The sequence below is a fragment of the Acanthochromis polyacanthus genome, chromosome 4, assembly GCF_021347895.1.
Source record: "Acanthochromis polyacanthus isolate Apoly-LR-REF ecotype Palm Island chromosome 4, KAUST_Apoly_ChrSc, whole genome shotgun sequence".
Taxonomy (NCBI): Eukaryota; Metazoa; Chordata; class Actinopteri; family Pomacentridae; genus Acanthochromis; species Acanthochromis polyacanthus.
This window is the reverse complement of record NC_067116.1, coordinates 45,468,424-45,480,178: the sequence shown is the minus strand read 5'-3', so window position 1 is coordinate 45,480,178 and position 11,755 is coordinate 45,468,424. Positions and strand designations below refer to the sequence as shown.

Here is an 11,755-nt window from a genome sequence, read left to right as displayed (position 1 = left end):
CTAATTGAGCCATCCAATCACTCAGATCTGCTGGAAACTATTCCATCTGTGTCCTCACCAGATTTCATGGTCGTGGGAGTTTTATTTCTGGAGATAATATTGAACCATCAAAATGACGGTAAGCTCATTGTTGCTGGCTCTATTGTTCAGGGCAGAACTGAAGAAGAGTTAGTTGTTATTTTCAAAGAAGGCGATGGCTCAACCGCTGTGCTCCGATTGGTCGACAGACGCCTTTTCCCAGAGGGCTGTGGGCAGGATAATTAAAAGATGCATGGAGAGGGAATCAGACACAGAGATGGAGGAGGAGGAGGAGGAAGAAGAAAAGGGAGGCTGGAGGAGATCTGTGTTAAACAATAGCTCAGTGTTTGTTTGTGGTGAAGCAGGTTCTGCTGCAGATGATGACAGACTTTTATTGCTGCTTAAGTCACATTATCACATGATCCCACTTAATGCACGTCAAGAATCTCTGACATGTTAATGGTCTGAAGAAGGATCAGCGGATAAAAGAACAAAAAAAGACTTCCAGTCTGAGTGTTTGGGTGGGTGTATGCACAGTTTGTCCTGTTGCACAACTTAAAGTCAGATGTGATGAGAATGTCAGCACATAATGGAAGGATTTTCACTGTAAAAACATTTGAGAGGTGAATAAGAACATGTCTGTTAATGTTTGACCTTCAAAGAGAAACCCACAGCAATAAATCTGAATCTTATTTACCACTAATATGCTACAGCTAGCTGAGCATTTACTCATACTAAGTAGAGTTTTCAATACTATCATTATAGTGTTCCCAGTTTTCGTTCCCAGTTACTTTGTGAAGATGTAAAAATCAAATCAATATCAATCTAAACATACAATTTTACGCATTAAAATGTATAACAGCATTCAAAGTAGCGAAAATTAGCTGCTTTTTAATCAGATACAACAATTAAATGCTTCATGCTGAGACTCTGAAGACACCTGGAAGAAGGTTCTTTGTTCTGAGGAGACCAGGATGGAGCTTTATGTCCATCAGACTAGATGATATGTTTGATGGACACCAAACACTGAACATCATCACAAACACACCATCCCCACTGTGAAGCACGGTGGAGGCAGCATCATGACGTGAAGCATGGTGGAGGCAGCATCATGACGTGAAGCACGGTGGAGGCAGCATCATGACGTGAAGCACGGTGGAGGCAGCATCACGATGTGAAGCACGGTGGAGGCAGCATCATGACGTGAAGCACGGTGGAGGCAGCATCATGACGTGAAGCACGGTGGAGGCAGCATCATGACGTGAAGCACGGCGGAGGCAGCATCATGACGTGAAGCACGGTGGAGGCAGCATCATGACGTGAAGCACGGCGGAGGCAGCATCATGACGTGAAGCACGGTGGAGGCAGCATCACGACGTGAAGCACGGCGGAGGCAGCATCATGACGTGAAGCACGGTGGAGGCAGCATCACGACGTGAATCACGGCGGAGGCAGCATCATGACGTGAAGCACGGTGGAGGCAGCATCACGACGTGAATCACGGTGGAGGCAGCATCATGACGTGAAGCACGGTGGAGGCAGCATCATGACGTGAAGCACGGTGGAGGCAGCATCATGACGTGAAGCACGGTGGAGGCAGCATCATGATGTTCCTCAGCAGCAGGTCCTTCCAGCACTAGGTAAAAGTAGAGGGTAAAATGAATGCAGTAAAGTCTACAGAAATCCTGAAACAACCTGATGCATTCCGAAGAGAGCTGAGAGTCGGAGAAGATCAGCTTTTCAACAAAACAATGACGGAGGAAAACAGACAAGGTTCCACAGAAATAGTTTAAAGACAAGATGAAAGTTCTGGAGGTCGAGTCAAAGCCAGACCTGAATCCAACTGAGAATTGGTGGCTGGACTTCAAAACAGCTGTTTGCTCATGACTCCTATGTAACCAGTGTCCAGATGTTCAGACTGGGATCGATACTGAAATAACAACCAAAGATACATGTTTTACTTTAGCAATCACTTATTTGACATTTCATGCGTTTAAATCACTGATACTATTTTGTACAAATCTGTTTTCACTTCGACTTTAAAGTCAAATTCTTGTCAGATGAGGCAAACTGAACTGACCATGATTCAATGTTCTAAACAGGGTGAATACTTGAGCAATGTTTAGCTGCTTTAGAGACCAGCTTGGTTTGCAAAACAAACCTGCAAATGGTCCAGAGGCCACTGACTCGGCTCATTTTCTTCTTCTCAAGTGAGTTAGAATAATTTAGAATAATTCGGTAAATGTGGCCGTCAGAAAACGGTCCACCGCAGCTGTTTTTCTTTTCTTCCTGCACTTGTGTTCTTGTTTTTGTCTCGACAGTCTGTGTTTAACGGACGGATTATATAATCGAATCTTCACGTTCAGATGATCTTTTTTTTGTCTTGCTCTGGTGTTTGGCGTTGCAGCAGTTAGTGGCCTTTTGGTCTGTTTGGCAGCGTCTTTCCGTCTCCACTCCCCCGCTCCTCCCCCATCCAGACATCCATCCAGCCCTGCCAGCTCTGGTGGGAGGCTGGCGACTGCTCCGTTCCAGCTCCTAAACCAGAGAGGCTGTGTTTAGATCCCCCCGTCGAGCCCAGCTACACTGCTGCTCTCCTGAGATGAAAGAAGGCTGTGAAGCTGATGAAGCCGTTTAAAGCTCCGTTTCTGGTTGGTCTTCATTCTCCTGCATTCATAGGAACAAAGAGGTGGTTTTGAAGAAGCAGATGCACTCAAAGAAATGACGCAAGACTCGTGTATTTAAATAAAAAAGGTGCATTTCTTCTGCTTTGGATGCATTAACCTCTAACTCAAAAATGGCAGCATATAGACCCCGAACCTTTTTGGGATCCGAATACCATAATTGCTTGAAAATTCTGCACATTTTTCCATTTTTAAGGGCCAGTAATCAAAAATGTTTTTTCTTCATCTGAGAGCCAAAATGGTTTGAAGCTTTCATTTAAACTGTATTTTTGCACATATAATGACAACATAAAGACCCGTATACAGACTAGTTTTTGTGCTTTATGTCACCAGTTTGTCAAAATTGCAAAGAAAAAAGGTAAAAAAAAAATGGATCACCTCTTTTCATGTTCGAGCCTCAAAAGTTGGTGTAATGTCGACTAAAGACTTATTTGTAGTTGGAAATATAGATCCATCCATTTATTTACACTTATGGGAACTTTCTGGGGTTCCAATGCCACAATTGATTAAACATTTGGCACTTTTTTCCATTTTCTAGGGTCAACAATCAAAAATTTGATCATTTCTTCATCTAGAAGAAAATAGTGTTGGAAACTCTGTATTTAAATCCTATTTTTGCACACATAATAACAGTTTATAGACCCCTATACACACTACTTTTTGTTCTTCCTGTCACTATTGTCCACAAATTGCAATAAAAATGGAACTTTATCGTGTTAATCTTGCCGCACATCAAATTCTATTGATGTTAGAACCCAAACATGAAATGAGTGGAATGTTGACCAAATGCTGTATTTTTCAGAGGAAATATGAATCCATCTATTTATTTACACTTACAGGAACTTTCTAGGGTTCCAATGCCACAACTGATTAAAAATTTGGCACTTTCTTCCATTTTCTAGGGTCAATAATCAAAAATGTTATCCTTTCTTCATCTGAGAGCCCAAATGGTTTGAAGCTTTGCATTTAAACTGTGTTTTTGCACATATAAGGCAACATAAAGACCCCACTACACACTAGTTTTTGTCACTATTTTGTCAAAGCTGCAAAAAAATGGAACCTTGTCTTGCTAACTCGCCCCACATCAAATTCTACTGATGCTAGTCTTTCTCAACTATCATATTTAGATGGAAAACCATTTCTTTGGCTTTTGATGGTGCTGAAAGGGTCGCTCTGCGGTAAAGTGCACCACCTCGGGCTCCGTTCTTGGAAAGAGTTCCTCCAGATAAAACAGGGAGGTTTAAGTGCACCATCAGCTGAAGCCAGAGCAGCTCCAAGCTCACTTTTACTCACTTTAGAGTCATTTCAAATGCATTTAAGTTCTTCCTTCAGGTCTTAACTCGCCTTTTTTCTCCAGATCAACAAGCATGGGATCATTTTTTCCGCTTCTTATTCCCATTTTCTTGAAAGCAGCGGTGCACATATTCCCCCGACTTTCTGAAGCAACTTTGATGATGGCAGAAAGTTCTGTGCAGAGCTCTCAGGGTCATTACAGGAGGAGACTTAGCAGCTCACGTCCTCCCATGCTGACATGAAGAGGGTTTTCCATGCGAGCTGCCAGGAGGCTGTTTGCCTTGGCAGCGCCGGCGTTTGACTTTAGGTACCAGAAATGTGTGAGAGTATGCATTTGTGTGGTCGTGCACGAGGGGAGTTCTGTCTGATTCTTTGAAAATGCCACAGAGACCTCCCACACTGCACCGGCCCTGAACAGTCCAGCATCCTGAAACAGATGGAAAATGCTTAAAACTGCAGACAGCCTTTGTATTCGTCTGATAATAAGGTAATTATTCACAGAGAATCGACTCATAAAACATATAAAGGGTCTTTATTGGAGACCAAACAACTGGACAACTCACAAGGGTTCATTTAAATGTGTTTTCTGCAAGATGGAAAGCAGCAAAATCTTCTTTTTTTATCTAAACATTTGTCAAAGGAAAATATTTTGACATTTTGGGAAATATCTGGTGTCTAATTTGTAGTGTTAACTTAGCAAAAAGACTTAGAAATGTACTCATTGGTTTAAATAAATACAAACAAGCAGCAGGGCTTTTCCCCTACAACAGAGTGACAAAAAGGTGCAGCAGAGCATTCTACACAGTGCTGCTAGCGCTACAGAACGGTCTGACTGTAAAACTACTCACACTATCAGCAGAGGAAGCTGTAGTTTCAGGACCACACTTCTAGGACCCTTGTTTTGTTGCAACAGCGCCACCTGCTGAATTAAAAAACTAAGAAGCACACCATGATGATGCCACCACCATGCTTCACGTTATGATGCTGCTACCACCATGCACGTGAAAGAAACACCTTTATAGCTGTGCCAAAGATGGACGACGGCAGCATGAGTACTGAATGTGATTGCAGTTGTAACACTGAAAACAGTTCTGATGTCTTTAGTTGAACAGCAAAGTTATTGTTAGCTTGCCAAAGTGTGAGTAGCAACCACGATAGCACTATAATAAACCTTTAAAACCATAAATAATTTGACATGAAGTACTACTAGAGAGAATAAACCTTTAAAACTATCAGTCGTACACCTTAGCAATCATCCATTTGGGTTGGTCCTGAAACTGCAGCCTGCTCTGTAATGAAAAGGCTTTCAAACAAGTTTTCCAGCTTTTATTTCTTAAATTTTGTTTTATTTTGGATACAGACGTGCCCCATCGGTGTAGTGTGAATAATTATTTCCAAATGGAGTTTAAAATGAACTTTTTGGCTGTTTCCTGCTCCGGTCTCAACTCTTACCTAACTTCTTGCATAATAAACCAAATAAGCGCATTTCCTGAGATGTTAACTTGACCCTTGTATGTAATTAATCATAGCTGTGTCTGAGTGAAACTCAAACAGATGCTACAACCTGAGAAGCTCATGTTTGCTGTTCTCTGGAAGCAGCCGATCGGTCACAATGGAGGCCATTCATCAGCGCCTGGTACGGTGTAATCAGCACACAGACACTCGGGAATAAAACTGGACTGACGAGACGGTCGCCGGGCTACAGCTGACGGCAGAATGCGAATCCTGCCAGCACAAAGGGCGAGTCAGCGCAGAGCACACTTCCTTTATAATCCATCTCTCCCTTTTCAGCTCACCTGAGGCGTCTCTTCTGGCAGAACAATGGCCTCCACCTGATCTGATGCTCGCTGCCCTAACCTTCCTCTGACGAGGTTTCCTGTCGTTGCCCCCCACAGCCGCTTCCTTTGTGGACCAGATAGCAGATCAGGTGAGCAGGCGGGAGGAACAATGATTCTCTTTCATCCGAGGCAAAGCGACGAAGCAGACGTCATGAAATCAAAGTTTACACATCACACTTTACAAGACACTCTGATGCAGTAAAGACACACAAAACTTCCCTGTTCTGTTCTTTATCACCTGAAAACCCAAAATATCTCCGTCCTCTCCTTCCCAGAATGTACAACATCCTGCCAGCGATGTTATGTAAGCAGAGCGTGGAGCAGCGTTGGCTAAGAGTTGTGTTTTGCTGCTGCCTATCTTCCTGTTATCACCTTTGACAGAGAGCTTTGTGTCTTTTCAACAAGAGGATCCTTGTGTCGGCCAGGAGCTACAAAACAACGCTCAGATAAGCTGCATCAGCTGCATTCTTTCAAAGCATCATATCGCTGAGAATGTGGGTTTAGAAACACCGCTGATTATGAGCTGTGGTTCTGAAGCTGGGGGTCGGGAACCGCACAAAGGGCAGAGAGATGAAAAGCAGAGTTCACAAGATGATTAAGCATGTTTCACCACAGGACACGCTGTTTGTGCTCTCACGTTTCTCTAAGCTCTGCTTTAGTCATGCAGGCTGAAGGTTATTAGATGGACGAGCATGAAACTGTGTTCAGAGACTGTATCTAATAAACTTTTATGATCCTCTCATTCCAGATCACTATAACTTCTTAATTTGGAAGCCGAAAGGCTGGGAACCGCTGCATTTAAACTGTAACTTCAGACAATATATACAGCCCCCATACACATCAGCTTCTGTTCTCCACATCAACATTTTGTCAAACTAGTAAACAAAAAAATGGAAAAAAGTAAACTTTGTCTTGCCAAACTTTGCCACACCAGTAGTTCAACTGATGCTAGAGGACTCACAGGTTGGTGAAATGTCAACCAAAGACTGTATTCTTAGTAGGAACTATGGACACATCCGTACACTTGGGTGGAACTTGTGAGGACCACAGTGCCACAATTGTTTGAAAAAAATTGCATTTTTTTTCTATTTTCAAGAACCAATAATTAAAAAATGTGTCACTTCTTTATCTGGAAGCCAAAATGGTTGGAAGTTCTGCATTTAAGCTCTATTTTTTCACATATAATGACAATATATAGACCCCTATTCACACTAGTTCTGATGCTCCACATCACCATTTTGTTAAAACAGCAAAAGAAATGGAAAAAAGCCAAAAAAAATCACAGGGTGCAGGTAAAATATCAGCAGGAGTGCTTTGTAAAACCTCAATAAAATCTGCAGCCACTTCAGAAGTAGTTTCCTCACTGTTCTCAGCGGGGCCTCCTGCTGGTTAAAACTGGTGATATTATAAAACACACAGTAGTGGTCAGACACAGCCAGGCCAACAACAGAGGACACACCAGTGGACAGGCCATGGGTTATATGATGTTTTTACAGTGGAGGTTCTACTAAGGAACCAGTTTGACATGTTCAGGTGTTCTTTGTGTGAAAACTCAGAGATTTCAGGGATCAGAAGGTGGTTTTCAAATTTCTTTAGCGTGATAGCTCGCGCCAAAACCGGTGTTTTGATGCCAGCTATCACGCGATTTTGGAACAAGATTTGGTTTCTAGCGTCCTGAGATTTGGATACAGACCACAACAAAGAGCGATCGCCAGGTAATGTGGAGGTTTTCGTTCACTTCTCATCTCTAGTATGTTGTGGGACACTCACTGAGACTATCTGAGCCGATCAGTGTGGGGAAAAAGCACGTTAGGACGGACTTTGATGTGGGGGGGCAAGTTGCCCCATACTTTTCGCTAGCTGAGCTGCTAGCTGAGCTGCTAAGCTGCCTGCCTGGCTAAATACTGGAGCTATGTCGAAAATTCATTTCTCCATCACTCATGTATGAAATGACATGAAAACAGACCCCAGGTTGAAAAAAAACGAAGTTCCCCTTTAAGTTTCTGCTTCAACTTTAAACTAAATTTCCTTCACTAAGCCAGCCCTCTGGACTTCCAGTAAGCTGTGTTCCTATTGGCTGTCCAGGTGGCTGCTTGGTGTCATCAGGAACACCTGAGCAGCTCAGTGTCTTCCTGCTTTATGTCTGCAGTCAAACATTTCCTCTGTTTCTCTTCACTGAACCGGGTTTTCCTCTGTTGCTTTAGTTTGTTCTTTAGGCGTTGGCTTGCAGCTTCCAGCAGTAAAATCCTCTTTAATGTGTTTCTTGGTGTGTTTCAGGGCTTTGTACTGGATACTTGTCTTGGTAAATGTGGTTCTTTAGCCACAGTTAGCACATGATGCTAATGTGTGCAGTGATTAGTGGGTTTGGTGCAGCTGAGTTGTGTCTTTATCTTGGCTGTATGAGTCTTTAGAGGTTTTTGGTTGTTTGTGAACCAACGTTGGTTGTCCAGAAGGTAAGAGTTCCTGTCCTGATTCTCTGTTTAAAGAGCTTCTCTGGTAGGCTGCAGGAGACTTTAGCATCTGGGTTGTGCTAGTTTGGTTTTTGTACGGTTTCATTTGGACGACTATCTTGAGGCCCCTCCATGTGGTTTAGTGAGGTTTTCTGGAACAGTTCTACAGAGCAACCTGCAGCAGAAGAGACTTTGAGAGTTTTTAGGAAGTTCTGGAGACCAGACTTTAGAGCAGCACAAACATTTGTCAGCAGTTTGAGCAGGAGAAGGTGAGCTTCAGAGTAGAAATGAGAAGGAAACCTTGTTGACCCGTGTGGTGAGGTCCTGTACCAAGAGTTTGAGCAGGTTGTGAAGAGTCTGTAGTTCTTTGGTCTGAAAGCACCAGAAGAGTCTACTCATTAAAGGAGAAAACAGGAGATATTGTTGGTTCTTCTGTCGCTCTGCAGTTTCCTTAGACTGAATATCAAGTTTCTATTTTAAATGATTTACTGTGTGAGCCCAAGAAGACTTCAATAAACTCCCTCCATCCCCTGAACACATTTTATCATGATTAATCTTTTTTTTTAAATGTTTGAGTTTTAATCATAGTTTTTCTCTTTGTTTGTGTAGTTTTGTCATCTGTGTGAAAGGTTCTAAACAAATAAAGTTGAACTGATAAACTGAATAAGTGACTAACTCATGATTGTGACAACAGAAGTATTTTATTGTGATTTAAGGGTTTGTTTCATTTTAAGGTTGGGGTTAAAATCTTGACAGACAAAAGTTTAAAGAAATAAAATACATTAAAAAAGCAATTAAATCAAAGGAAAAAACATTTAATGCAATAAGACTCTAAAAAAGAAAATTAAACAAGATGCAAAATGTGTAATTATGAAATTAAATAAAAAATTTTGAACAAAAATATTAAACATTAAAGATGAAATATTTTAGATAATTAAACATTTCAAAAATACAATTAAACAAGAATATTAAACATTTAAAAAATAAACATTTAATTAGATTATTAAACTTAAAAAGACAAAACTTTTAATTAGAAAATTTAATCTTAAAGACAATAAAATTTTAAATAGGAATTAAAGAGAAAATACAATGAAGCATTTAAAAATGAAATTAAACATTAAAAGGTGCTAAAACATTTAAAAAGAAAAACCTTAAACATTTTATTTAAAAATTAAACATTGGTAAAGAAAAGGAAATTTTTCAAACAAGCTGATAAAACATTTAAAAAAACAAACATTAAAAAGACAAAACATTTCAAAATCAGACATTAGAAAAGAATAAAAGGTGAGAAAAGAGCAAAACTAAAGATTTAAGAAGAATCAAACTAAAGACAAAACATTTGAAAAGACACCAGTTAGACTTTAGAAGATCAAATTAAACAGAAGAGACGATAAAACGATGAAAAAGAGCAAAAACAGATAAAGGTCTTAAAGCGTTTTCTAGTCTGAAATGAAAACATCAAGTTGTTTCTTCAAACATTTCCTCTTTCTGTGTTCTTGGTTTGACTGTGGACAGATTTACTAAGAGCTCATTTCAGAAAACTGCTTTCCAGATAAAGTCTACTAGTAGCTGAAGGCATCGATCAAACTAATGTTACCTTCTGATCTCCACAAACTTTACTGTTCAGTGAAGACAATCAAAGTTTGTTGAGGATTTCTGAAGAACCCACAGGTGAAGGTCTGAGAAGAACTCAGATGGATGGTCTAAATGTGAAATCAAGACTCATGGTCACAAGTTTTAAGGCTTCTGTTCACCACAAAGTTCAAACTAACACAGAAGTACTGAGAAACTTTTAAAGCTTCAGTCCTCAGACTGTCTGAAGGTTCAAACTAACAGAGAACTACTCAGGAACTCAGAAGATATCAGTCCTTGGACTGTCTGAAAGTTAAATCTAACAGAGATCTACTGTGGGACTTAGAACATTTCATCCCTCAGACTGTGTGAAAGCTCAGGTCCTGAGGACTGGGGAGGTGTGGAGGCTTTGGAAAGTCTTGGAACTGAGGGTTCAACCCTCCAGCACAAAGGCTGAAGTCCAACCTCCTGAGAAAAACAGTCGAGTCAAGACTCGAATTAAAAAAACAACTCGAAAATGACAAAAAATCGATGATAAATGCGCAAAAAAAAGAAGAATTAGTATCTGAGCAAGTAGCTCAGGGGGATAAGAGGAGAGACTACCAAGTGGAAGGTAGCAGGATCAAGTCCCACCACTGGCAGTTTTCTTTCTTTGTTTTTGTCCAAGTTTTTCAAAAAATTTAAGAAGGAACTGGTTTTGAACCAGCAACCTGCAGCTCCATAGACAAACCCTTAACTCACTGAGCTACAGATCAGATAAAAAGAAATAAACTCGTCGTCCCTTTGACATCGTAGTTTCTGTTCCTAATAAAGTGACTTCATGGGTGGACTCAGGGCAGAGAGTAGGAGGGGAGGTGGGTGGGGCCTCCCCCTCTACTCCCCCACCGCCCACCACACCTTCCCCCGTCCGATCAGTTTTTCGAAAATCCGAGTCTCAACGGTTTTCTCGAGTTTCTGGAGTTTCCACCAGGTCAGAGGCAGAACAAGTTGTCATGAAGAGGTGTTGAAGTCGTTGAGGATGGAGTGACTTTTTACAGCGACTAGAAGGAAGACGACTAGAAGAGCAGGTCTTTAACCAGCATCCCTAAAATCCGTGGAGTCGCTCCAGAGAAATGAAGGGAGGTCAACTTTTATCAGCCTCCATCCAGATGTTCAACTTGATATCTTTACTTTGACATTTTTAGCTCCACAAACCTTTAGTATCACACTTTATCATCATTTATCAGGACTTTAATGGAATCCAGCAGCAGATTTAGTTTTTGTTCACAAACTTTATTCTTGTTGTCGTGGGACTGCAGGATTTAAAACTGTTCCTTCTATTTGACCTCATGTTTATTAGTTTTAATGGAGAAAGTTATTTTAATTGTTCATTAGTCTCTTAAAAACCAAATAATAAATTGGATTAGTCAAGAGGTTTAAATTTCTCACTTTGTCACAGTTTAGATATGACAAAAAATATAAAAAATAACTGTTACCGTTTTGTCAAAATTAAAAAAAATAAAAATGGAACCTTGTCTTGTCACATCAAATTCTACTGATGTTAGAGCCTCAAAAGTTGGTGAGATGTTGACTAAAGACTTTGTTCTTAGTAGGAAATATGGATCTGTCCATTTATTTATACTTACAGGAACTTTCTGGGGTTCCAATGCCACAATTGCTTCAAAATGTTACACTTTTCTTCCATTTTCTAAGACCAGTAATTAGACATTTGTGCTCTACTGGAGCCATTCCATCGTTTGGTGATTATTCTGTCTGTGTCTTCACCAAATTTCATGGTTTACTTCTGGAAATGTTGAACTCCTAAAATGGCTAATGTTGTTTTCAGGATGTAAGTACAAAATTTCCCAGGTCTTAAAGTCACAAAACTGAGCCAAAACATTTCACAGACATTAGTTTTCTGGTG

At 40.6% G+C, this 11,755-nt stretch overlaps 1 long non-coding RNA gene across 1 annotated transcript; it reads right to left on the bottom strand.

Moving 5' to 3' along the window:
• Nucleotides 1–394: 394 nt before the first annotated feature.
• Nucleotides 395–6,134, bottom strand: LOC127533586 (uncharacterized). Its single transcript, XR_007941346.1, has 2 exons — nt 5,789–6,134; nt 395–1,654 (listed from the first exon to the last, which is right to left on the bottom strand). It is a non-coding gene; the product is annotated as an uncharacterized LOC127533586 (long non-coding RNA).
• Between the last annotated feature and the right edge of the window lie 5,621 nt (nt 6,135–11,755).